The following is a 23,287-nucleotide window of genomic DNA, read 5'->3' on the forward strand; positions in this document are numbered from 1 at the left end:
AAAGGCCACAGAGTCCCTACACCCAGACACACTTTGCTCAGCCATGTTCCTCTCTCATTTCTGCATCTACTTGACTTTCTATGCATCACCTCCTTCTGCTTCCAGACTCCTCTGAGGCCAGGTCAGCACACTTTACCATTAAAATATTCCTTGACCCTTCTTCATCTGCTACTTATCCAGGGGATAAGATATCAGGGTAAAGACTGTGGAATTTGATACAATGATTGAAAAGTTATTCTAACATAAGACTATCACAGAAAATAATTTCTAGACATTTGTGTTTCAAAAGACAAAATGAGCCACTCCCCAGCAAAGCGACCAATTTCCAGAGACAGAAAATCTACCACAGTGGCTGAAAAGTTCTGGTAACACAAACAGAGCTACAGCATCTGATTCCTCAAGATCTCTCTTCTACACACAACGTGCTGCAAAGAATTTTCCCCAGTCCCCACCCCACCCACCAAGTTGCTTAAGACCTAGACAGCCACCCAGTTTTACATGTCTAAATCTGAAATCAAAGTCCCAGGCAGGAAGAGGGATTGTCACAAGTAATTGCAACATCCCACAAGAATTTGTTTGGGAGTTAAAGGGAGCCAAACCTGGGCCTTCTCCAAAGCTTGCAAGTCTGAGCTTTTTGAGAACCACATTTGATCTGTTCCAATGTGTTGAATGTAAATGTTTGTCTTGTGCCTGCTTGCCAGCTCTTGGGAACTCTGCAGGACTCCTGCTGGTCCACAGTGGTGACAGGTGCATCTTTCCATAGGAGAGGACATAGTGGGGAACTGCCTACCGTGAGCTACAGGCCCCCAGAATTGGCCCTTACCCTAAGCCATGCTCCAAACATTAGCCCAGGGGAGGAGGAGGGATGGGGACTCTGAGAGGCATGGGATCCAGGTGGCTGCAGGGAGGGACATGGATGGGAGGGGAAGGGACACGGGCATCCTGCTGTACCCTGTGTCCTTTCTCAGCAACTCACATTCTCACTCTCCCCTTGCCTTCACCCTTACCTTACTTATCTCATTTTATTTTTACATGTTACCTTCATAGACATTATTTTAAGGTGGTGTTCTCTCTTTTTACATATAGAAAAAGGCTACTTTCAAAGTGACAGCCTAGGGCTTAATCACAGTAGCTACTCCAGGTATGTCTCAAGACAGCCCAGCATTACTGGGAGGTACAATTGGTTGTTATGAACCACATACAATCTTCATCATCATCATAATCATAGAATAGCCACCACTGACTGAGCCCTTACTTTGTGCAAAGCAGTGGGCAGCAGTTTACATATTTTGTGACTCTTCTCTGCCCTCTTGTGAGGCTGACATTGCAATTTCTTTGTTTTACCAAGAAGGGACAAGGCCTGATCAGGTTAAGTGGCCTGCCCCAGGTCTCCCCATTGGTCAGAGAGACAGCCTGACCTTCAGAAGACCTGGGACATTGCCATAGCTCATTTTCTTCAGGGAGGATCAGAAGGGAGGCAGAGCACGATGAGGCATCTGCCAGCCCCAGCAGTTCAAAACTGCCAGGCATGGCTGGAAGGGGCGTTCACACCATGTCTTTTCCGTGGGCCTCAGGCCTCTCCCAGCTGACCCAGGACCATCAGGACATGATGCCTCAGGAATGGGGATGGTGTGAGGGGAGAGAGGGAAGGCCAAGCAGTTCTGTCTTGGTTCCTTAGAGAACCGTTATGTCATCATGGGCCCGTGGTACCAAAGGGGCATCCAAACCCTGATTCCCTCCTCTCAGTTCTTCAGGGCTTCAGGAGCAAGGCTTTCTCTGAGATGCAAGGTTATTCCTCATTGATACTACTCTGGCCCTAGCTTCGGAGAACTTGAAGAGAGCCAGAGCAGGCCAAGGTAGATTTTCTACTTGGAGGTCAACAGTCTTACCCCTGAGAGCCCAATTTCCATTCAGCACAGCCTAATGTCTCTCTATTCCCTCTGCTGATTTACATGGCAGGTTTATTTAATTAGCCAGAGGTGAGTCAAAGTGCAGCTTGTCCTCAGAGTTAATTAATATTAACTGAGCCACCACACAGTGAGTGACGCCAAGACTGAACTGTGTCCTCTGTATCAGCTTGGGGAACAGACTTCAACCCCTTGCGCCTGGCTGGGGTTGGGAACTGAAGCCAGCCAAGGAGTCAGGCTGATGGGCCTCTGAGCTACTGTGAGGAGTGAATGAGGTGATGCATCTGACATGCATGAACACAGTGGTCCTGTTTACCACCGTGTCTGACACATAGCCGGGACTTAGAAATTAATAGCTGTGTTTATAAATTTTGAAAAAGAATGGCAGAGAAAGGTCACTGGGAGACCATGTTTCCCTTTGGGGCCTTTTCCAAGGGAGAGACGAGTGATGGTATCAGAGGCCATGGAACACAGACCCTCAGGCGCCCGCACATGAGCATCATACTTGAGTAAGTGAGGCATGCTTCTCCCTATGTTAACCTAGGCCCCTTGTAGAAGAGGGAGAAGGTGGGAGTGGCTGACTCCAGAGGAATTCAAGCAAAGCACAAGTAAATGTAGTCTTTCCTTTAGCTGTAATTTAACTGCAAAGAAAAGGAAACCTGGCCTGGGCAAAGGGATATGGGCCTATAGGGTCCCCTGCTAGGCCAGGACCCTCTTCTCCTCTTCCCTCACCCGTGTTCCTGTGCACACCAGAACCCCACCTCAGACTTATCCCAGAAGAGTTTTGGCCCTGATGCTTCTTCCACATGTTGCTTCCTTGGGCCCCGAGGCAGTGCTAGCCCTCTCCTGTGAAGTGCCCAAAGCCATCACTTTGTAGTGGGATTTGGTGACAGTGCTTTCCCTCTATCCTCTCCCTCCTCCAGGGCCACCACACCTGATAAGCACCTCACAGCTTGTCCTGCTGGTTTGGTTGCGGGAGAGTCACATTGCTCAAAGCCCTCTTTGTGGTTGCTGGCTCTAAACAGTCAGCCCCTAACTTTCTCAGCTTATCGTCTCAGCAGCCCCAGTCCTCCCTATGGAAGTACTTGCCAGCATAGCCAGTGCTTGAGTGGGCTTTTCAGTCTGTCTTCCAGGCTTGACCCTATCAAAGGTTGCCTCAGAGTCAGGTTGGGAGGCAACCATGAAGAAGCCCAGCCTCAGAAATGGACAAGCCTTTCTGGAAGCCAAGACCAAGTGGAGAGACATGCCACTGAGACAGGACCCAATGGTCTGTCTGTCGCCAGCTGCCAGAAAGATGGCTCTCCTACATCAAACACTAGGGCAAGATAAACAGCAGCCGTAAGACCTTCCCTGGACAGATTTGGGCTGGAGGGCACAATGAGGCCTGACAGTTTCATTCTGGGTTTGCCATGGATTCTATACAAAGCCAGAAGCTGGGTGGGAAGGGAATCTCCCCAATTAACTGAGACGACTTTGGTAGGCAAAGTAAAATGGGAAATGGGGCAGAAATAGACAGCCAGACTGTCAGCTAAAGCCAGCTCTGGTGAGCCTGAAGTTCGGAGGCCCCTGCGCCCCCTGCTGGTCCCTCAGACAGGCTCCTGCCTTTTGGCTTCCTTCTCAGGGGGCTTTCTGGTCCTTTCTACTTGCCTCCGTATCTGGAACGACTGCTTCACCTCTTCCTATCTCCCCTCACTCGTTTTAATCTTTTCAGTTTCAGACATAGCCTGGAGCTGCTCCCTCTACCCTGCCATGACCCGGCTTCTTCCTTTTTTTTTTCTTTTTTTGAGACGGTGTCTCACTCTGTCACCCAGGCTGGAGTGCAGTGGTGTGATCTAGGCTCACTGCAACCTCCGCCTCCTGGGTTCAAGCAGTTCTCCTGCCTCAGCCTCCCAAGCAGCTGGGACTACAAGTGCGCACCACCACGCCTAGCTAATTTTTGTATTTTTAGTTGAGATGAGGTTTCACTATATTGGGCAGGCAGGTCTTGAACTCCTGACCTCAGGTGATCTGTCCGCCTTGGCCTCCCAGAGTGTTAGGATTACAGGCGTGAGCCACTGCACCTGGCCCCAGCTTCTTCCTTTCTAACAAAAACCTAAGTCTGACCAAATCTCTCTCTTTCTCTCTTTTTTTTTTTTTTTTTGTAGTATATGAGCCAATCTCTTGAAGGAGCCTGGAAACCCTACTTCCCCACCTACAGACATGCCCCTCAGGACTGTGAAAGTGGCAGCTTTCCTCTCCCTGCCTCAGCCATCACTTCAGAGCAGGCTACTGCTGCTGCCTCCCAGAGGGGCTTGCAGCTTCCAGCTCTTGCTCCTCCCCTCTGTCTCTAGCGCTGCAGAAACAGATCTTTTATAGGGTCTTTGAGGTTGGCCCCACTAGCTTACTCATGACAGCCCTCCGCTATGCTCGATTGGACCAGGAATACTCTTTCTCTTTCCAAATCCTGTCCACTTAGCACATTCTGATAACTCCTGTGTTCACACTCCAGCCCATCCCCGCCATGCCCTCCCCTGAGGCTCCTGCTGCCAGGCCACTGCTATGCCATTGTCTCCTGAGTGTGTTTGTCTTCTGAGATTGGAAGCACCAAGAGGTCAACATCTTCCACCTCCCATAAGGCCAAGGGCAATGCCAGGCTCCCAATGTGCACTCAAAGGACCATTTTGAATGCTGCTTCTCTCCTAATGACCTCCTGGCCCCACCTCAGAGCTATTTGGGGTGTGGCAGGGCCGGGGTGTGGCTGGGTCTCCCAGGGCTCTCATTGTCAGGTCACTGCAGAAGGAGGAGAGATATGGGGACATTTTCTAGAAAGGGTGAGAACAAGAGGGAGATTGGGTGAGGGAGGGATGACCACTCGGGGATGAGATCCCTGGGTGTTAGTCACCACACTAGTGGAGAAGCCCATGTGGGACTTGGAGGATGTGGATCCAGGGGAAGCCCCCAAATCTCATAGTTGCTTTGTTCTATCGTCTCTCCCCATGCCTTCAAAGGCGTCTCTCCCCATGCCTTCCCAGTTCTCAGCCTCCCGCCAGATTATTGCGTGACCTCGGGCGGCACCCAGTGCTGCTGTGGACAGCTCATTCCGCCGCCGCGGCGGCTGCGGCGGCTACGACGGCTCCCGGCGTGTCCCCGGCGCCGCCAGGGGGCGAATGGAGTGCCCGCGGGCTCCTCGGACTCCGGGCGCGCCGGCACTGCGCTCCGGAGAGGCCCGGCCAGGGAAGAAGCAGCTTCCCTCCGCCGCCGCAGCCCAGCCGGGCAGAGACTTCCAGCCCCACCCTCAGGCCCTCTCGGTGGCTCTGTGCGCCCAGGCCTAGGGGTGGGGGGCCGTAGGTGCTGCGCGCCCGCACAGGTGGTCAGGCCGTCAGCGTGCCTGGCTCGGCGCGCACAGAGCACTGCGCAGCGGTTCACCCAGCTCCCTTCCCTCCCCTCCGCTGCCCTCCTGGCAGCTCCGGCTCTGCTCTCGCGGCTTCCCAGGTTTTGGGGCGGGTGATTGAGTAGGCCGCACCCGGGACACTGCGAGTGGAGGACGCTGGAATTTAAGGAGGGGACGAGGGAAACGCAGCTCTGTTTCTCGCTGTACCCCCTTATGCCTCCGAAGCAGCTGCGGGCGGTGCGCAGGCCTTTCTCTGCGTCCTCGGGCTCTGGGTCGGGCTGGGTGCAGCGGGAGAGACCCGGGGCGAACTGCTGGGGGCTGTGTGGCCCCAAGCTGGCCGCGCGCACACGCTGCGCACCTGTTGGAGCGGGCCTCTGCCTGTTCGGACCTGAGCCGGGCCTCCACGACACAGTCCCCCTGGGCGGCGAAACGGCCACATCTAGCTTTAGGTTTGAAAGGAAAACAAAATAGGGGAGAAAAAGTGGGTTTACAGTTGCATACGTGGACTCTCTGGGTCAGCTCTTGATGAGGACCAAATATCGGTAGGTCTCTTGGGGCTGCAGCCAACAAGCTGGCAGCTGACGACAGAGACCTGCTCCCGGGCCTTGGCACTGGTGGAGATCTTTTAGCTTGATGAGATGCAGTTTTCACAGAAAAATTCTGTTCCTTAGAACCCAAGTGAGTCTTTCTCAAAACTGCCAGAGTTGGTGATAAACCTGTGTTTAAAAAAAAAAAAAAAAAAAAATCCTGTGTGTCCACATACTAGCCAGTATCCACTCCAGGTAAAAGTTTCTACCATTGAGTAAAAGGAAGTTAAGTTTATGTTTAGGAAGTTTTTGAAACAGCACCTCTCTACTTGTCTGCTAGTTAATCACCCACATTTTGGTTTGCTTTGGTTTGGTTAGATTTGGTGGGGTTTTATTTGTTTTTATTTTTTGCAACTCAAAGCAAGAATTAAAAGTTAATTCTGAAGCTTCACATATGCTTTGGCTTCAAATCCTAACATTCAGCACAGGTTTCCACATGGGGAGTGCCAGGTCTGACATCTGTGTCAGTCCTTATTTTGATTCAGCGTTGGTTAGATAGATGCTTAAATCATTGAGGGAGGGAAGTCCTGGATGAGGGCACTGCACTGCCCACCAGGGTGTCCATGAGACACTTTATAACCTAAGTGTCTTTCAGACTCTGAGGTGTGGGGCTGGGTTGCAAACTCCAGACATTAAATCTCTTTAGCATCTGGAACCAGGGTCCTAGGAGACTATCTCCTGCTTCATTCATCCAGACATCAAAAGTAGACCCAGCAATTGATCCCATGTTTAGAGGCCCTCAGTGACTCTGCATCCCTAAGGGGAGCCTCATCTCCCAGGACACAGCACTGACATTCTGCAGACAGAACAGGGGATCTACTCCAAGCCCAGGGTAAGACCTCACTCCCACTCCCTCTGTCCTTCAGTTCCTGTATGTGTCTTAGACCCCCTGGCCCTGCAAAGGCAGGGAGTGACCTGAAGTCCAGAGCCTCACATGACCACAAGACCCTGAGGTCTAAAGAGTGGCACTTGTTGGAGCCCTGCTCCTGTCCCCACCCTTAGGCTCTGGGAATGGGGTGGGGGAACAGCCTGTGTGGCCACGGCCTCTGGCTCTGGCTTAGACTACTACCTTGCTGCAGTATTGTGTCTTCCTCAAATTTTCTCATAGGTGAGTGCTTACCAGGAGTGGCTCCCACAGAGCTTCCCCGTTCACCCAAACCTGTCTGGAAGAGCACCCCAGTTCAGCCACCCAAACCTCACCTCTCACCGTCTTCCAGTTAGCACTGCCTTTTCTCCTTATCCCTGCCAGGGACCCGTTTCTTCCCAGGAGAGATACCCAAATTGTGAGTATCCCACACAATTTAATGGGAACCTACTTTGTGCCAGGCACCAGGCCACGGGTTGTGGATGCAAAAACAAACAAGAAGCAATTACTGCCCTCCTAGAGCTCATGGTGTTTGATGGGGAAATTTATTCCTTTATTCATTCATTTACTAAAATGTACACTGAGCACCTACTGTGTGCTACACCCTGGGGAGTGCTAAAGTTCTTAGGTAGACAGCTATGAAGACAAGTATAGGATTCTGAGGATTCTGCCATCCTTAGAATGCCGCCGTGTAGATTCATGGTTTATAGGGGACACAGACATTAATCAAACCACTTGGCAAGCAGAGAATTATAAGCCATGATAAAGAGAATCACAGGATGCTTTGAGCATCCTGTGCTCAAAGGCCAGGAGACGGGAAGCCCAGCTGAGTGGGAAGGACCATGGGAGGTGCAGGAGCCAGGCATATACGTGGTAGAACTTGGCTTGGTGCTCATCTTCCTCCTGAAACATGACCGTAGACCCTTGAGAACGTCCCTTCCTGTGTCCTATCCCTCATTCCCCACACCGAGAAAATCTGCCAGCCCCTCTGCATGGCCCCTCCCTCTCTGAGGATACCCGGGCATCTCTCCTTGCTGCCTGTTGATTGGTGGCAGGAGGTTCTAGTGCCCGCATGGTCACTGACTGAAGTTTTCAGGCCAGCTAAGGGGTGGGGCTTCAGGCTTGTGCGGCCGCTGAGTCCCAGCCTTCTGTGTTCTATGGACCATAGGAGGAGGAGCTGGGATTGGGGCATTTAATAAAAGAACTCCTAGGAGAGGAGTGATGATGAGGTTTGGCACATTGACATTCACACACCCCACCCACCGCCAGCCTCCACTCCACTGGTTCTCTGGCCTTCTTGTTTTTTGTTTTTTTTTTTTTTGGAGACAGAGTCTCTCTCCGTTCACCCAGGCTGGAGTGCAGTGGTGTGATCTCGGCTCACTAAAAGCTCCGCCTCCCGGGTTCACGCCATTCTCCTACCTCAGCCTCCCAAGTAGCTGGGACTACAGGCGCCCGCCACCGCGCCCGGCTAATTTTTTGTATTTTTAGTAGAGATGGGGTTTCACTGCGTTAGCCAGTATGGTCTCGATCTCCTGACCTCATGATCCGCCTGCCTTGGCCTCGTAAAGTGCTGGGATTACAGGCTGGCCTTCTCATTTTTAAGGCCTGGCTAGGATAAGTTCCCCACCCCTGTCCCTCAGAAGTGTGGCAGGGCCTGGGCAGCAGAGCCCTGGGCCTGGGACCCATCCAACAAAATGGCTATTCCAGATGCCTGGTCCTGCCTGGCTTTGACTTCTCATCCACTCTACACTCTGACCTGGATCTGGGTGGGGCAGGCTGCTCTGCTTCCAGGTAAGGACTGTGCCACCCATGCAGCCAAAGACCACCTTGGGAATACCAGTACCTGGGCAAGAGATAGCCCCTGCAAGACCCACCCACTATAGGCTGGCTCAAGGAAGGCTGAGGATCCCTCTGTTCTCCCTGAACAGGGGTACAGGGCCCCTCAGCAGGGCCAGCTCCTCACCAGGGTGCCAACCCATGGCTGGTGGCTGGGAGGAGGGTGCTATGCAATGCTGGGAGCTTGACCCAGGCCTCAGCCTTAAGGAGCAGATGTGGCCAGGGCCACCAACTGGCCTAAGTCCTTGGGCATAGCCTCTGTCTCACGCCTCTTGATCTCACCGGGGGGATCTTCAGGGTGGCCTGCCTGGGAATGCCTGTCCTTCAGCTGGCACACAAGTACCCATGGCAGTGCCGCAGGTTATCCAGCAGCAGCCACAACAGATGAGGCAGCCTACCACCTCAGGCAGCCCTGGTCTCTGTTTTGCTTCCTTTTCTCTTTAGGATGACACTGATGGGGGTGGGGTGGGGATTAACCCTTGAGCTGCCATATGTAGTTTGGCCCAAGCCTAGGACTTTGGGAAGTGCTTTATATCACTGCTTTCTTCTTGTGGCCCTGGCCTTTGCAGATGTGGGTATGTCAGCCTCCCCCCTTCCCTTCTGCCACACACTCCATATTCAGGGTGGCCACAACACTGGTCTGGTTGCTACTAAGACCCCAGCACAGAAAAAGGGGACTCCTCTGCTCCTGGTGTTATTGCCCATGAGCCATTTCTATGGAGAGAAAAGTTTGAGAATCCTCTTTGGAAAGCCTGAAGTGTGGCACCGAGCTTCACCTTCCTGGCCCTGCATTCTCACCTTCCTGGCCCTCATTCTCACCTTCCTGGCCCTGCATTCATCCCACTCCATCCCTGCTCTCTAGTTACAGGAACCCCCTATGGCCTCCAGGCCAGTGCATTTGGTCCCTGGCTGGCAGGGCTGCCTGCCTGCCTGAGTTTCCCACATGGGAAGATGCAACAAGACCTCCCCAAGCTTTTGGAAGAGGCAAGGACGGCAGCGGGACCATCTGGCACTCTGGGCAGGGGCTGGGGTCCAGAAAGGGGTGGCAGACCCTGCTCAGAACCCAGTGGCTACCTTTCTCGTCTCATTTGAGCTCACTGAGCTCCTCTCTAAGGTACTGTAAATGTTAGACAAATTCAGACTCTGTTAGGTTGGACAACATTAAAGTATCCTGGATAGATGCTTGAAACGCAGCAAGGGACAGATAGTAAGAGTAATACTACCATTTACTGTTCACTGTGTACATGCATGAATTTTATTATATAATCCTTTAAAATTAATTAGCTATTTAATCCCATTTAATTGTTTAATCCTTACAACTCTCTAAAAGATATGCGCCGTTGTTATCCCCATTTTATAGCTTATGAAATGAGGCTCAGAAAAATGAAGTCACTTGCCCAAGGTCACACAGTACAGCTAGTTAGGATTCAAATTGAGTCCTGTCTGCTTCTGGGGTTCATACCCTCCATCCCAGCTGCATACCACGCTCCTAAGCCCCTGAGCTGGGAGAGGGAGGGGCACTGGAGGAAAAGGGTGGGTGCCATGCTGGTCTCTGCCCTCACCCAAGTTCCTTCTGTCTTCACACAAATATCTGCCAGGCCTTGGAGATAATGACCTGAGGGTGGGGCAGTAAGGCCTCCAGATGTCAGGGCAAGGAGGTGGCCACTCTCCTGCTGTCAGGTTCCATGTTTCTGATGGCTAATAACCCCAGACACCCGGGTTATCGGTCTCTGCTCCCCACCTTGAGCCTAGGTAGTGATTCCAGGGATGTGGACCCCTGGAACCTGGCAGGCAGCCAGCATAAGACCAAGGACAGACCCATAAAACCTTAGGTGCCCTCTGAGTCCAAAACCAAACACAACCACGTGCACAGCCACTCATCTGTTCCAGGAGTTTCCCCTACACACCACGGCCATAAATCCTAGAATACCCATGGCGTCTGCATTGTGGAGAGGTGTGGCCCTAGGGAGGGAGTGGGGTGGGGACAAGGGATATGGAATGGCTGCAAATAGAATGCCAAGCCAGACTCCAGAGCTGCCCTCCAGCCTCCAGAGGCAATCATAGACCTTCAGGAAAGAATATAGCCCCTTGTTGAGTGTGGACAGGGGGAAGGAAGGGGCTTGTTATGTCCTTATAGCCACTCTAAGAAGGTGCCGTTATTGTCTGTTTTACAGAAAAGGAAACTTGGGTCAAGGGTTCTTAGCTGGCAAGTGGCCCCATACTTAACTCATCTCCTGTACCACCTCCCTCAGCCCTCATTAGGTTATGACAAGGGGGGTGAGCTTGGGTAGAAGGGGAAGGATGCCTAAAATCCAGGACTTAGAGAGGAGAGAGGCAGTCTCAGGTGTGGGAAAAGCACTTGCTAACAGGAAGTCTCCCCACTCCATCCGCAGGTAAACAGTGTAACCACCACTCATTGGTCCATTCCATTTGAGCATCTGCCCCATGCAGGTCTTATGAATAAAGGCTCAGAGATGATACCATCCCTATCCGTAGGCAGCTGCAGTGATGAGAGGGGACAGACACTTTGCAACACAAGTACCCTGGAGACAGCATAATGCGTGCCAGATCCAGGAGCACAGGGAACTTGGAGAGTGCAGCGGAGGGGCAGCCAATGCACCTTGAGTCGTGGAGGGGTCAGCAAGGCTCCCTGGAGGGGTCTGAAAGACAGAATAGAAATAAGTGAGGCAAGAGGGATGACGGGTGTAGGGGAGGGCTTTCAGGCAGAGGGGACAAATGAGCAAGGCCCTGGGGAGCCTAAGGCGTGTGAGGGCTGCTAAGAAAGGTGGGCGCGGTAGGCAGAGGCAAGAGGGGAGTCCTGTGGGTGGGCTGGCCAGAAATCACAGGCCCTTAAGGCAGGAGGAACCTGGCACAGCCAGACCCTCGGACAATCTCCCTAGGCCGGCACAACCACATCGCTGCGAACTGGACCGGGAACATTCCAACCTAATCGCAGCTCAGATCAGTGAGCTCCAGAGGCTCCACACATTGGGGCCGATCTCCACCCAGGGTGCCTGCCAGTTTTGGGTTGCGGGGGGCGGGGGCCAGCCTGCTTTCTCACCAGGCCAGGCAGCAGCGGGGGCTTCCAGGTCCTCAAGGATTCTCCAGACCCTTGTCTGGAGACCCAGAGTTTTTTCCTCTCCAGCTTCTGGGGCAACTAGGTGGGGCAGAGGGGTGGCCCCACCTGTGGGAGGGACTGAAAAGATCCTGCCTCAGGACCAGGACTTTGGTGATCCCAGTTCTCCAGGGCCCCCTGCTCAGGCTGCTATTATCCAAAAGGGCCGAGGGTCAGGATTTCAGCCCGAGCCCGGGCCCAAGCCTGAACTGTTGCCTCTACCAGGTCCAGCCCTGTCCTGCGCCCCACAGAGCAGAAGGACACAGGCCAGGATATGGGCACAAGAGCCCCCAGCCCGGAAATGAGTGGTCAGGTGGCCAATGGGACCGCAGACTCTGTTGTCGTGTAATAGTTGTTATTTATTAAGCTTATTTTATTTAATAAAACTTTTATTTATTGAAGCTTCTATTCTTCTGTTACGCAAACAGAGAGCAGCTCTTTTCCTAAGGGAGTGGCAGGGCATGGGGACAGATGTCTTAAATACACTACCCAATGTCACCAATTTCAACTTGACAATGAAAAGACAGAGAGCGGAAGCCCCTTCCTCTTTATGCACTGGAGCGCTTCCTCCATCTCCTCACCCCTCTCCCAGCCCCCTCCCTCCTCCTTTCTCTCTCTCCTTGGCATAAGAAAGCAAGTCTCTGGCATTGGCAAAGAGAAAAGTTAAAAGCAGAGAAGCAGTGAGAGGAAAGGAGGGGAACTCAGGCAGCCTGTAGCTAAAGGGTCCCCATCCCACCTTGCAGGCTAGCCAGGACACCTTGCATTCTGGTAAGGTGGGGGTGGGGTGCTGGGGATGAGGTAGGAGATGGTGACTCTCCCGTGCAGGACATCTGGTCTTCTTGTATCAGGCCCAAGGACCTGGTGTCATCATCAGTGGGACCAGGCAGGGAGGAAGGCTCCCCAGCGGACCTGGCTGACCGTCCCCTGGAGGCCAGCCAAAGTGTGCATGGCGGGGGCTCAGAGTTTGCATCAGTAACAGCACCAGCAGCCCCTGCAGCGGCAAGGGAGATCATTTATCCAGTGCTTGCTATGTGTCCGGACCTGTGCTTAAGTATTTTTCATTCATTATCTTTTTTAATCCAAACAAACCTCAGGAGAGTTTATTAATTCCATTTAACAAATGAGGCAACTGAGGCTCAGAGAATTTAAGAGGCCTCTAATTAGGGCAGTCCTTTTTTGCACTCTGCAGCCCATCTGACCTATTCCTTCTCAAGCCCTGGTCTGCAGCCCATCCTTCCAGAGCTGGAGAGGAGGCAGGACAGGCTCAGGAAGGTTCTACTTTTTCCTTACCCTCACACCCGCCTACTTCCACCTGCCCCATAGCTGTTTAATTCCATTGTCTCAAAAATGAGGGCTGCTTGGCTTTTCGTGGGGAGGGAGCAGACAGCAGGGCCAGCGCACCCTGGCACATGGGAAGGGGCCTGAGCCCAGCTTGGCATACTGACCGGGCACAGCCTGGCTAGCATCGTCGTCCCACACGTCAGAGTAGCCATGGTCGCTTTTGTTAGCTGGGATTACTGCATTCAGGAGGGAGGAGGAGAGAAAGGAGGGGTCCCAGGCTGAGGTGGGAAAGGGAGGGGGCGCCACAAACTCCTAGGGGTGAGAGTGAGCAGAGTTTTGTGGCTCAGGCTGGCAAGAAAGACTTGCCAGGGCTCCGTTAGCGGCCTCAGCCCAACTCCAAGCCCCTGGGACTCAGTTACTCCCTGCCCCCAGTGGCTTTCTCTTCCTCCCCACTCCTGCTTGCTCTGACTCCATCATGGCTGGGGCAACTGGGACCAGCGGGAGCCCTGCCTGACTCCCACATTTAGAAAAAGAGGATGTGTACTCCACCCTCAGCCCCAGAAAGATTTACACCCACCTGTTGAATCCATGAAAATATGATTGAACAGGACCCCAGCTTCTTCCCAGGCAGCCACTGATCTGTTCCCTCCCTCACCTCCTAGGAGCACAGGCTTTGGAGTCAATGAAACTTGGCTTCAAATCCCGACTCCTCTGCTTTTTAACTGTGGGACCCTAAGCAAGTTAGTTCGCCTCTCTGGGTCTCAGGTTCCTTATCTCCAAACTGGCAGAATCCTGTGATAAAGGAGCTATAAAAGATAAAGGCCTATATAAAAGAATATATAGGCCGGGCGCGGTAGCTCACGCCTATAATCCCAGCACTTTGGGCGGCTGAGGCGGGTGGATAACCTGAGATTGGGAGTTCGAGACCAGCCTGACCAACGTGGAGAAAACCCGTCTCTACTAAAAATACAAAATTAGCTGGGCGTGGTGGCACATGCCTGTAATCCCAGCTACTCGAGAGACTGAGGCAGAATTGCTTGAACCCAGGAGGTGGTGGTTGCAGTGAGCCGAGATTGCGCCACTGCACTTCAGCCTGGGCAACAAGAGCGAAACTTCGTCTCAAAGAAAGAATATGTAATAACACTAACGTTTGTCAAGTGCCCATTATGTACCAGGATGTTTCGTGTATTATCTCACTAAGTCCCCCAAAACACTCGATGAGGTTGGTGTTATTATTATTGCTCCCATTTTATAGGCAAGCAAACTGAGGCTTAGGTGAAGAAATTTGCCAAAGCTGCCAAGCCTTAGAGCTGTGATACGTGCCCAGGACCCAGATAACATAGCTTATGCTCTCAGCTTCCCTGACGTGCTGGTGGCTGGTGCGTCTGGTTGCCCAGAACCACGGGTTTGCACCCTATCCCACCCAGAATGCTGACCGCAGGGAGTCATCCCAGGATCCCTTCATCCCAGGTCTTTTTGAACCCATGGCAACTTCTCCTGGCCACCTCCCTAAGACTTTTCCTCTTCCCCCAGGGCTGGGGCCAGGGTTGGGGGCTGCGACTTGACATTGTGTGTATATGTGTCCAGGTAATGCTAGTGGGGGCAGTAGACCCCAGGAGGAGCCTGTGTACTTGGGGTGTGTTTGTTTTTAATCTTCTCCCATCTGACCATTTGACTGGGCCAGGAAGAGCCTGAGGACCCATTGGGTCATCACAGCATTCCCCAGGGGTGGTTGCTTTAAGGGAGGGATTTTCTTGGATAGCTCCTCTTCCTCCTCCTTCAGCTCCCAGTCCAGAAGTCACTTCCTCAGGGAATGTCTTAGACCAGGCCCTGTCCCCTATCACAGTTAAAAAAAAATGCACTTTTCCCCCATGTTGCTTTGATTAACATCTCCCCCTGTGCTCCAACCCCATGTGCTTCTTGTGAACAGGGACAAGACTCTGTTCACCACCATCCCTAGGACCTGGTAAAGCGCCATGCGTGTTAAACAAAGGAATGAACTAATGGGCTTGCCTGGGCCCACAGCGTCCCAGGAAGGCTAAGAGGATGTCCCCCCAGCAGCGATTGCAGCAGAGACAGATTTGACCTCTGCCCCCAACAGGCCTTACCAGCCTCAGCTTCCTGGACCAGTTCATAAGAGAAATCAAACCCAGAGAACTGCCAAGGGGCAGGTACCAATGGAATATCCTCTCAGCCCCAGACCCCTCACCTCAGCTGGTACCTGCCTGGAGCACTTAGGCTACAGCCTCAGTGAAGGTTCTTTCTCCAACAGCAGCAGCAGCAGTAGTAGTAGTAGTAGCAGCAGCAGCAGCAATAATAGTAATAATAGTAATGACGAATATTCCCAGAGTGCTTACTGGGTCCCCAGCCCTGGGCTAAGCATCTTCCATGAATTCTCTCTCAGAACCCTCACAGTGGCCTTAGAAGATAAATGCCATGTTTATCCCCATTTTGCAGATGAGGAGACAAGCTCGGAAAGGTTGATGTGTGCAAAGTCGCCCACCACATGAGGGGACAATGAGATCGTGAAGCCAGGTGGCCAGAGCCCAGACCAGATGTCTTAACCCCAAAGCTTTTCTGCCTCTGGGGCATGCCTCTCTAATGTGATAGTTTGGGCCAGGTGCAGCCTGCTAAGTGGGCCTACCTGAATTCACACACGCTGAATTCTCAGGGACCAGAAGCCCACCTCCACCCCCATTGCTCAATAGGGCACTCATTCATTTATTATGTTGACAGATACTTACTGAATACCTACTATGTGCCAGATACTCTACTAGGCACTAAGGACAAATTAGTGCAACAAAACTAGACCCAGTCCCTGCTCTCGCAGAGTATATTCTAGTGGAAAATAATCAAACGTGCCCAGTTACTAATGGATACATGCAAAGAGGGAAAACTAAAGCTGGCTCTGAGGGAGAACAGGGAAGGCATAATTTAGACTGGGGGACCAGGGAAGTCCTTTCAGACGTGACGTTTATACGCTAACACAACCCATCAATCAGCCAATTGATTAATCCAGGCTAGAGAGGCAGTCAGGGTTCCACCTGCTGTGACTTCCAGAGTAAATAGGTTTCCCCTTGGTTTTCCACCCCCATTCAAGGAAAAAAAATAGGGCTGCAGTCCACGGCCATTTTGCCGTTTGCTAAGGGAAGAGTCCCTAAGATTCCAGATTCCTGTGACCTCAGAGTAAAGGGTGAGGGAAAGTATAATCTGACTTGGTTTTTTGTTTCTCTTGGATAAAACAGGAAGGGCAGGGTTCCTCTACGCCCTGATCAGTGATTGAGCCGCCAGCCCCGGGCCTCCCTCTCCGCACTCAGAAATGTGGTGCTCTGTCGCCACCTGGTGGACAAAATAGACGATGCCGCAGCGGCCCAGCCTCCTGCGTCTGGGGTAGAATCCAGAAAGCGGCTTCCTTCAGGCAGAGTCTAATAAGGAGGCAATAGGTTTGGGTGACTTCCTGACAGGGGGTAGGGGGGTGGGAGAAGCAGTGAAGGGTGGATGGGGAACTGCTGCTTGAAAGTCAACTGACTGGAGAGCGACAATGGCCCCATTGTGACCAGGGCCTTGACCTCGATTTCCTGCCACTCTCATCTCCGGAGTGGCATCACCCGGGTCTGATTGGACGGGAGTCCGCTCCGTGACAGTGGGCGGGCTCCGGGGCTGGACACTCGGCCTTGGGCTCCCCAAGGCCGGGACGCCCGGCTGGCCCAATCCCCCAGGAGACCCAGGGAAGGCGGATGGGGCAAGGGGCCGACGCCTCTCAGAAGTCGTTTCCTCCTTCCTCTCTACCATCCAAGTGTGGGGGCAGGCCGGGCGCGGGGGCTCACGCCTGTAATCCCAGCACTTTGGGAGGCCGAGGCGGGCGAATCACTTGAGGCCAGGAGTTGGAGACAGGACTGGCCAACATGGTGAAACCTCGTCGCTACTAAAAATACAAAAAAAAAAAAAAAAAAAATTAGCCGGGCGTGGTGGCGCGTGCCTGTAATCCCAGCTACTTGGGAGTCTGAGGCAAGAGAATCACTTGAACCCGGGAGGCAGAGGTTGCAGTGAGCCGAGATCGAGCCACTGCACTCCAGCCTGGGCGACAGAGCGAGACTCCGTCTCAAAAAAAAAAAAAACACCCGGGTATGGTGGCGCATGCCTGTAATCCCAGCTACTCGGGAGGCTGAGGCGGGAGAATCGCTTGAACCCGGGAGGTGGAGGCTGCAGTGAGCTGGGATAGCGCCATTGCACTCCAGCTTGGGTGACAGAGTGAGACTCCGTCTCAAAAACAAAAAAAAAAGCCAGGCGCGGTGGCTCACGCCTGTAGTCCCAGCACTTTGGGAGACCAAGGCGGGCGGATCACGAGGTCAAGAGATCAAGATCATCCTGGCTGACACGGTGAAACCCTGTCTCTACTAAAAATACAAAAAAATTAGCTGGGCGTGGTGGCAGGCGCCTGTAGTCCCAGCTACTCGGGAGGCTGAGGCAGGAGAATGGCCTGAACCCAGGAGGCGGAGCTTGCAGTGAGCCGATATCGTGCCACTGCACTCCAGCTTGGGCAACAGTGCAAGACTCCGTCTCAAAAAAAAAAAATGAGGCAGGCACAGCCTTTGAAAGGCTGTGCAGCCTCGTGGTCAAGGCCTGGGATCTGCAGTGTGTGAGGTGTGGCCCCAAATTAGTTCTGGGATCCTTGGACACAGTCTTCAGCATCACCCACTTTTTAAAAGAAATGTCACGGGCATGGTTACACATTCCCACTGTAAAAAAAATTGCACAATACAATGAAAAGCTGAAGATCCCCCCCTTGACCACATTGACCCTTCCTCAGGTACCTACTGTTGTTAGTTTGTGTTGTTGTGTAGTTAGTGTCAATGTGTACACTGACCTCATTCAATTGTATTTATATTCGAGTGTGTACATATGAAAATATATAAGCTCACGCCTATAATCCCAGCACTTTGGGAGGCTGAGGCCGGCAGATCACCTGAGGTCGGGAGTTCAAGACCAGCCTGACCAACATGGAGAAACCCCATCTCTACTAAAAATACAATATTAGCCAGGTGTGGTGGTGCATGCCTGTAATCCCAGCTACTCAGGAGGCTGAGGCAGGAGAATCACTTGAACCCGGGAGGTGGAGGTTATGGTGAGCTGAGACTGTGCCATTGCACTCCAGCCTGGGCAACAAGAGTGCAACTCTGTCTCAAAAAAAGGAAAAGAAAATGTATAATTTGGTGTTACTTTGTGGGCCTCAGTTTTCTAATCTGAAAATTGGGATGACAAAGATAGTAAACTGTAGAGTTCCTGAGAAGGTTGCCTGAGATCATTAGTGTGCTGTGTTTAGCACTGCACTTGGCACACGGTGTCTGCTATTATTGTTGTCATCACTACCATCTTTATTGTCATTATCATTGGGCCCCAAACCTAATTCTGACATCTGAATAGATGTCCTTCACAACCTCTACTCCCCCTTCTCCCTCCTTCCTCCTAACAAACTGATAAAAACCTGTGTTCCCTCATGCCTTTGTTTTTTGAAGAAGGTATAAAGAGCATCTGGTGTTTTCTGCATGTTCTCCCCCTTCCCTCCAGGTCCCTCACTCCATCCCCTTCTTTTCCCTCCCATATTTGACCTAGATGCAACCACTCACCCCACTGCAGAGACAGAGAACCTTCCCATTCTCAGCCAGAGAAAGACGTCCGTGGCCTGAATGGTGCTGCTGGACCCACAGTGACTCTACATAAAAGCTGTCCCTAGGTAGGGGTAGAGCTAGTGGCTGAAGTGGAGCAGGTAGCATCAGAGCACCCTAGGGTGCAGCCAAGGGCAAGTCATCCCACCTTTCTGAGCCTCAGCTTCCTCAGCTGTACAATGGGGCTACTAAAAATAGCTACTGCATTCAATTGCTATAAGGATGGCATAGTGCCTGAAAAGGGACCTGGCGTTGAGAAAGCCCCTAATAAATAGTAGTTATTATTATATTGTAAAACAAAGTGTCATGTTTATTTAGCATTTTAAGTTTGTAAAGGAAATTACCAACATCTTTCTTTTTTCAAAAAGAAACAAAAGGAGCTAGTCTTTCCACCATGGGGAAGAAAGTTTGGTTTTGATTTATAAGTCTCAGAAGAAAGGTAGATGACTTTACCTGGGCCTCTGTGGAAGCATCCAGATGCCACTTCCTGGAGCTGTTGCTGGTCCCTCTGTATTGCCTGTGTTTTGCCATATTTTAAAATTATGTATATACATAGGCATATATTTGCTGAACAATTTGCAGATAAGTTGTAGACACTTTGACACTTTACTTCTAAAACTTTAACATATAACACCTAAGAATGTAGGACATGTGATAAGCATATATTATTACACCTAAGAAAGTTGACAATAATTCCCAAATGTCATCTAATGCTCATCCATTTGCAAACTATCCCAGTTAAAAAAAAAAAGCCTTTTATAGTTTTTTTATCCATAGTTGTATTTCTAAACTTTTGATTTTGAAATAATTATAGATTTATAGGAAGTTGCAAAAATAATAGTCTCCTGTACCCTTCTTCCAGTGTCCCCCAGTGGTGACATCTTATTACTTAAAAGTAATTTTAGTTTTTGCCATTGAAGGTAATGGTAAAAACCGCAATTACTTTTGCACCAACCTACTATCAACTAGACTACAGACATTATTTCATTTTCACCTGCATTCATTTACGTGTGTGTGTGCGTGTGTATATATATCTGTGCTCTTTTATCCCATGTGTAGATTCGTGTAACTACCACCACAACCAAGATAGATAGCTGTTACATCATCACAGAAGAACTCACTAGTGACACTTCTTTGCATTCACATCCACTCTCACGTCATTCCTCCTTGTCTCTCTTTCTATCCACTGGCAACCATGAATGTGTTCTCCATCTCTGTCATTTTGAGATCGTTATATACAGGAAATCACATAGTTATCTAACATTTTTTCTTTTTTCTTTTTTCTTTTCTTTTTTTTTTTTTTTGAGACGGAGTGTTGCTCTATCGCCAGGCTGGAGTGCAGTGGTGCAATCTTGGCTCACTGCAACCCCCGCCTCCCGGGTTCAAGCAATTCTCCTGCCTCAGCCTCCCGAGTAGCTGGGATTACAGGTGCGCACCACCACACCCAGCTATTTTTTGTATTTGTAGTAGAGATGGGGTTTCACTATGTTGGCCAGGATGGTCTCAATCTCTTGACCTTGTGATCCGCCTGCCTCGGTCTGTATCTAACATTTTTATATTGAAATTTTCCACCAAGAATAACACCCTTAAGGTCCCTTGAAGTTGTTGCACACATTCCTTTTTATATGGCTGTACCACAGTTTATACAGTTTATACATTTACCAGTTGAAACACATTTGAATTGTTTCCTGTTGTCGGACAATTATAAAGTCACTATAAACATTTGTGTACAGGTTTTTGTGTGAACAGAAATATCATTTCACTGTGGGAAAATACCTATAAGTGGGATTGCTGGGTTGTACGGTAAGGGCATATTTATGAGAAATAGCCAAACTCTTGCAAACTGACTGTACAAATTTTGCATTCCCACCAGCAGTGTGAAAGCTGCAGTTTCTCTGCATCCCTGCCAGCACTGGATATTACCGCTTCTTTTGTTTTTGTGCTTAGGATTTTTGCCCTGCCCCACTATAGGTGTGTAATGGTACCCCATGTAATTTCTTTCTTTTTTTTTTTTTTTTTTTTTTTTTGGCAGCGTTTCACTCTGTCGCACAGGTTAGAGTGCAGTGGTGCAATCTTGGCTCACTGCAACATCCACCTCCTGGGTTCAAGCGATTCTCCTGCCTCAGCCTCTTAAATAGCTGGGACTACAGGTGTGTGCCACCATGCCTGGCTAATTTTTCTATTTTTAGTAGACTGGGTTTTACCACGTTGGCCAGGCCAGTCTCACCCACATGACTTTTAAAACATAAATAAGACCAAGTCATAACCCTCTTTTTTTTTTTTTTTTTTGAGACAGGGTTTTGCTCTGTTGCCCAGGCTGGAGTGCAGTGGTGTGATCACAGCTCACTGCAGCCTCAACCTCCTGGGCTCAAGTAATCCTCCCGCCTCAGCCTCTCAGCCTCACAAGTAGCTGGGACTACAGGTGCACACTGCCACACCCAGCTAATTTTGGGGTTTGGGGTTGTATTTTTTTAGAGATGGGGTTTCACCATGCTATCCAGGTGTGTCTCAATCTCCTGAGCTCAAGCAATTTGCCCACCTCAGCCTCCCAAAGTGCTGGGACTACAGGCATGAGCCACTGTGCTCGGCCTATAACCTTTCTTAAATACTTCGAGTGGCTTCCCATCACACTCAGAATAAAATTCAAACTCAGAGGGCCTGCCAGGCTGCCTCTCCTGATCTCTTATGCCTCTGCCCCTCACTCTGCTCCAGCCACAGTGACTTCTTTGTTTCTCTAATGCCCTAAGCTTGTTCCTCCCTCAAGCCTTTCACCTGCGGTTCCCTCCACCTGGAATGTTCTTGCCCTGGGTATACACATGGCTCAGTTCCTCATTTGGTTGTCTAATGTCAGCTCCTCAGAGGCCTTCCCTGGTGGTCAAAATGAGCCCCATCCCTGCGCTCACCCTCAGTTCCCTTATCCTGTTTTATTTTCTTCATAGCACTTATCTCTCCTTGATATAATATCAATTATTGACTTGCGTCCTGTCTGTCTCCCTATAAGGACAGGGCTTGGCTTTTTGATGGCTATCTCCAGTGCTTAACACAGTGCTTGGCATATAGGAGGCAATAATATTTGTGGAATGAATGTGTATGGGAAACCTCTTGTAACCCTCCTGTCATCCTTTTGGCCCACGTTTTACTCGGCCATCACTGTGGCAACCAGGTTGGAGCAGGTAAACGCACCGAGGCTCAGCTGCTCCACACGGCTCTGCTCTTGCCTTCTGCTGGGGCTTCTCTCTGGACTCCAGTACTGCAAACTGGACGTCTGAGGACGTTAACCCCTTGGGAGTAACCCTGGGCCCTTGGCGGCTGGGGTTGGTGGCTATGTGCTTTCTTCTCTGACACTCAGTGGACAACTAGGAGGTGCACTCTACACTGCTCCTCATCACATCCCAGCCGGGTCAAGCCCCAGCTGCCCACAGTGGTGACCAGCTCTATAACACACCATGGCGCTGGCTTTCCCTTGTTCCTACTTCATTCTCCCCAGTCCCCTATTCCTGCTCCCTGGGATCATGTCCTGAATAAACTTACAAGCATGCTCTTTCTCTGCTTTCTCTACCTGTAAGGAGGTAGCAGGGATAGAGAAGAGCCCAGGTTACATTAGAACAATATATGAAACTTATAGACTAGTAGGAGAGACCAATACAACAAAATTTAAATAACTACAGGTAAAGAGATGGACTTTTCAACAGATGGTGTTGGAATAACTGAATATCCATATGGAATGCAATGCATCTCAATCCTTACTTCATACCATACTCAAAATAAATCAAAGAACTATTAAAAAAAAACCTATAAAACTTCTGGAAGAAAGAAATTCTGCCAGGCACAGTGGCTCACGCCTGTAATCCCAGCACTTTGGGAGGCCGAGGTGGGTGGATCACGAGGTCAGCAGTTTGAGACCAGCCTGACCAATATGGTGAAACCCCATCTCTACTAAAAATACAAAAACAATTAGCTGGCCATGGTGGTGGGTGCCTGTAATCCCAGTGACTTGGGAGGCTGAGGCAGGAGAATTGCTTGAAACCGGAAGGTGGAGGTTGCAGTGAGCCGAGATTGTGCCACTGCACTCTAGCCTGGGCAATAAGAGCAAAACTCCATCTCAAAAAAAAAAAAAAGAAAGAAGAAATTCTTCATGACCATGGGGTAGGCAGAGATCATAGAAAGAACTTACTATAAAAGGAGGAAAAAGACAGCATTAAAAAGATAAATAGGTAAGTCATACACTAGGAGAAGGTTGTGTAATACATATTTTTGACAAAAGATTTCTATCTGGAACATATAAAGAAATCTTATAACTCAATAATAAGACCCCAACCAAAATAAAATATGGGCAAAAAAAATTTAACAAATACCTCAAAAAGAAGACATACAAACATCCAATAAACACACATGAAAAGTTGCTCAACATTATTAGCCATTAGGGAAATGTAAATTAAAATCACGAGATAACATCACACACTCATTAGAATGGCTAAACTTTAAGAGAATTGGTAATAACGTGTTGGTGACGATGTGGAACAACTGGAACTCTCATATATTGCTGGCAGGAGTGTGAACTGGAACAGTCACTTGGAAAAAAGTTTGGTGGTGTCTTATAAAGTTAAACATATATTTACCAATGCCCAGCAATCTCCATTATAGGTATGGTTTGGATGTG

At 50.4% G+C, this 23,287-nt stretch overlaps 1 protein-coding gene and 1 long non-coding RNA gene across 4 annotated transcripts in view; one reads left to right on the forward strand and one right to left on the reverse strand.

Annotated features, from left to right (window-relative positions):
- PURA (purine rich element binding protein A) overlaps positions 1–23,287 on the forward strand; it is a 66,298-nt gene that overhangs the window by 33,351 nt on the left and 9,660 nt on the right. Inside the window, exons 1-2 of one of the 3 annotated variants that reach the window (XR_010140034.1) lie at positions 4,044–6,696; positions 6,973–7,147. The exons of the other annotated variants lie outside the window; for them this stretch is intronic. The gene's annotated coding sequence lies outside the window, so the exon portion shown is untranslated. Of the gene's footprint in view, positions 1–4,043; positions 6,697–6,972; positions 7,148–23,287 lie in introns of those variants that run through there. 3 annotated transcript variants of the gene reach the window in all.
- LOC134761434 (uncharacterized) lies at positions 9,798–16,752 on the reverse strand. Its single transcript, XR_010140040.1, has 2 exons — positions 15,171–16,752; positions 9,798–11,225 (listed from the first exon to the last, which is right to left on the reverse strand). It is a non-coding gene; the product is annotated as an uncharacterized LOC134761434 (long non-coding RNA).

Source organism: Pongo abelii, chromosome 4 (assembly GCF_028885655.2).
Source record: "Pongo abelii isolate AG06213 chromosome 4, NHGRI_mPonAbe1-v2.0_pri, whole genome shotgun sequence".
Classification (NCBI taxonomy): Eukaryota; Metazoa; Chordata; class Mammalia; order Primates; family Hominidae; genus Pongo; species Pongo abelii.